Below are 4,020 nucleotides of genomic sequence, written 5' to 3' on the forward strand. Positions count from 1 at the left end.
TGCTTTTGTTACAGCCATTGCTCACTTTCATTCTCATCTGATGTCTCATTTGATGTCTGTTTGTTTTTAGTGGTCTCGACAAATCTTACGACCTAATATGTTACAATTGCTTGTCAATTCAACAGTAAACTCTATAAGATATCAGAAAACCTTTCATTGAGTGAAAGGGGTGCATCTTAGTATAAAGATTTTGCCTTTATTTTTCTTTTAGTTTTTCTCCTCTGTCTCTCTCTCTTTTGAAGGTTACACAACAATCCAGGTTCTGCACTTAAGTGTGGATGTTTGGTTTGCCAAAAAGAATCAGATAAATGGTGCATTAGAAGAATGTATTATGATAATAATATAATTCAGTGTTATGAAACATGAATATGCATTATGAAAATTGAATAGAGTGGTGTTTACTTAATAAAATGTAAACAGATCTTTTGTGTAAAATAAGTTATTTACCAGTGTGCTATCAGAAATGGTGAGTGAAAGATCATGCCTGAAGTAGGAAATTCGATTTTTCCTGAGTTTTAACCATATAAATCATTATGCTGAACCAAAGTGGTAATCGTAATTTCAATGGATTACTGTTTTGATAGTTTATTAGAAACTGTATGTTTACTAATTATATGTTTTGACTTCAAATTTAATGTTTCTTCCTCTCTAGGTAAAGCCTCCGATGTTTCAAGGTAAAATATTAGGGTTTAGTTTCCTTTGTAATGTTTTCTCAATACCAGGGTTCAGTGTGGGTTTTAGTTCAACTAAAAGCAAACACAATGACTTCTGATGTCAGACTCCTTAACTCTTGAAAATTCTACTCCTGTGATGGTGTCTGAATGACATTGTAGAGGAAGTTGGCATCTATTGAGATAAGAGACCAGAAGGGTCACAGGAGTAGGGAAACTAGGATGAGTTTAATTTTGCATAGCAACCTTGAGGAAGCAGGTGATGAGAAGAGTCTAATGTTCGGAGTGAGTCCCTGACATGACCTGGCTCCTGGTGAAAAGGAAAGACACTGAAACATGACTTGAGCCTGTCAGGACTCTCCAGGCTCAGGGAGGGATGCAGAAGTGGCCAGGCGTGTGTGTCACAGCAGAGGGGAAGCATGGGTGAAGGGAGCCACTCCTGGCAATGAGGACTTAATGGAATGTGTGATCCAGCCTGAGGATGATGCTTTCTGTGCAGGCTTCACAGGCTCTGCTGACTGAGTGGGGCTGTGCATGGTGGACAGGGTGGCTGCCTGATGCTCAGTAGGCCCTCGAGGGCTGGTGTTGGTGACAGTGGATGCACAAGTTCTGGTGCTGAGAAGAGGAATCTTAGCATCAGAGCGTCCCCGCTGAGCAGAGAGAAGACGCGTGTGCACTGTGCAGTCAGATGAGGGAATTAGATGCCCAAGAGAGGAGGCTGGTTCTGACGGCCGCGTTCTAGAGCGTCACATGTGGAGTCACCTGTGACTGGCTGCTTTATGTGTGCTTTTTTCCTGAAGCAGTGATGGGAGCATTCTCATCCTGGCGATGGAAAACTTTTCATTTAGGGACTGTGTGTTACCCAGGTCCTCCAGTGACTAGGTGGGGAAGCCCACATGGTATCAAAGTGTTTAATTCCAGTGACCTTGTCCTCCAGGGCCCCCAGCGTGGTTTTCATGAAATACGATCTGACAGGCAGCAGGACAACACTGGGGGCCTGTGTGGGCCCAGTCAGGCGACATGTTGAACTTGCCTTCTGTGGTGCTGCAGATAGGGCCTGGCTGTGCAGTGAACCTGCGTGGGATGAGGGTTTTTTTTTTTTCTTTTAAGCAGGGTCATGTTTACTTAGGAGGAGAGAATGTTAAGAGGACAGGATGCTTGGTTTTTCTTTTTCATCTCTGGTGATGTCAGAAGTATTTGAATGATTGAATTTTCTAAGAATGGTACTTAACTTATAGCCAGGAGAGAATTTAGGAGAAGACTTTTTATTGTGTTTCTGCATCTTTGAAAAAAATTGAACTAGGAATCTCAGCAATCTCACATTTAGAATGCCACTAAGATTTGCTTCCTTTAGGCACAGTAGTAAAGTTACAAAGTTAATTACACTCATAGTGCCAGCCAGAGAGATGTCTCTGCTGCTAATAAATTGGGATAATTCTTTTTTACTGGGTTTTCCTGCCAAAATGCTTTACCTCCTTTTAGTTACTTTAAAGCAGATGACTGAGAAGATCAAGAATTTTCAGAAAGAAAACAAAGAACTTGAAGAAAATGTATCCTCTTGGGAGCAGAAGGTATCATTGTCCTTTTGATTTTTTGTGTGTGTGTGTGACTTCACCTTCAGTTCCTTCCCCCTTCTGGCAGTTCAGTTCTTGGCTCTCTTTTCTTTCATCCTTAACTGTCTGTTCCGTATGTTCTATAAGAGGTCTAGATTCAAAGCAAAGCAAGTGTCCTAGATAAAAACAAAACAAAACAAAACAAATTTCTTCTGTAGAGCACAGGGAACTCTACTTGTTATCTTGAAATGTATAATGAAAAAGAATGTGAAGACAAGCATAGGTATATATATATATGTGACTGAAAGACATTATGCTGTACACCAGAAAATTGACACATTGTAACTGACTATATTTCAGAAAAAAAATAAACTAAGCAAATGTCGTAGATGTAAAGCACCACTTGCTGTATTAGTGGAAGGGGTCACACACAAGATAGGTTCGGCTAGCAGAGTAATTAGTATTTGTAATTCTGTTTCCTTCATTACGTATTTGCATAGACCAACAACGCAAAGAAATGCTTAGAGGCCATTAGGCAAAAGAAGATGCTCTCTGAGGAAGCACTGAAGTTTAAGGTACAAGCCTCTTCTTCTCCTAGATTACATTCTGAAAACAGAATTGAAAGTAATAAGTAATTGTTACTAATTCAATGTTTCATTGAAGGAGAACTTGAAAATCATTAAGAGGAAGAGTGAGTATTTGAATGACATCATTCAGATTGCTCGAGCTAAGCTGCAGGCAGCGAGGGACCAGAACACCAAGAGCCCACACGTGGTAAGAGCTTGGCTGCCACATTGACCACAGCTGGGCAAGATGCGTGCTCCCACTCCTCCTGTTTTTTGGCCACAGCAGAGTGTGAGAGCCCAGGAGCAGAACCTCCCTGTGAACAATGACCCAGAATTTCATGGACTAAAGCCTCTGTGACTTTTCCTATTTCGGAGACTAGGAAATATGTCTTATTTTCACAACCTAGAGAGTTTTCTCACCACTCACACTGCCCTCCAAGATACATGGAAAATGCCAGGAAATACCTGAGAGGTGAAGGAAGTTACTAGCTGATTTGTACAGCCCCTTGCCCTGTTGATGTTAAACAGAGAATTTTCCACATGAATTTGGGTAAACTTTGTTTATATTTCACTAGGGATGCTCATTTGTGAGCTCTTTGACATGAGCAGTTTCCCACCCTTGTTTCCCCTTGTCGTCCAGTAATGCCCTCCATTGTCCAGTGAGGAGGAAGTCTGTGGAGGCGAGGAAATATATGTGCCTGGAGGTCTCTTCTTTCCACATTTCTTCATGGGCTTGACATCTGTCCTGGGCCCAGCCTGGATCAGCTGCCATCACAGGAAACTTAGGGGCAGCTGTGGGTACTGGCTGAGAAGGGACAGGATTCCAAAAGGGTTGAAGAGAAGCAAGTGCCCATCAGAACAAACCAAGACTTGCTGGAAGAGCTTGGCAGGCTGGCAGTGGAAGAGGACCCGCTGAGGAAGGAAATGCAAGACGCAGGGTGTCAGAACGAGCTGCTAGGACGCCCGGTGCTAGAACTCGAAGGAGAGGCCCTGTCTGCTGTAAACTCTCAAACAGAGCACTGTCTTCAGCCCCAAACTGAAACTCAGGGAAAGTCCCAGATGCTTTCAAGCATGTGTAAGGGAACATATGACACTTGCTTTCTTTATAAAACTTGAATGTTCAGAATCATTTCGCTGCCTTAATATCTTCTGGAGAGAATGCTCACCAAAGTCTTTGGACGTGAACCAGGGCTAATATATTTATTTTCTATGGTTTGTTTTGCAGTTAAC

The 4,020-nt window shown here is 42.2% G+C and overlaps 1 long non-coding RNA gene across 1 annotated transcript; it reads left to right on the top strand.

Annotated features, from left to right (window-relative positions):
• The first annotated feature begins 2,043 nt into the window (after positions 1–2,043).
• On the top strand, positions 2,044–2,962 carry LOC140691629 (uncharacterized). Its single transcript, XR_012067376.1, has 3 exons — positions 2,044–2,242; positions 2,725–2,799; positions 2,888–2,962. It is a non-coding gene; the product is annotated as an uncharacterized lncRNA (long non-coding RNA).
• Positions 2,963–4,020: the final 1,058 nt, after the last annotated feature.

Source organism: Vicugna pacos, chromosome 36, assembly GCF_048564905.1.
Source record: "Vicugna pacos chromosome 36, VicPac4, whole genome shotgun sequence".
Classification (NCBI taxonomy): Eukaryota; Metazoa; Chordata; class Mammalia; order Artiodactyla; family Camelidae; genus Vicugna; species Vicugna pacos.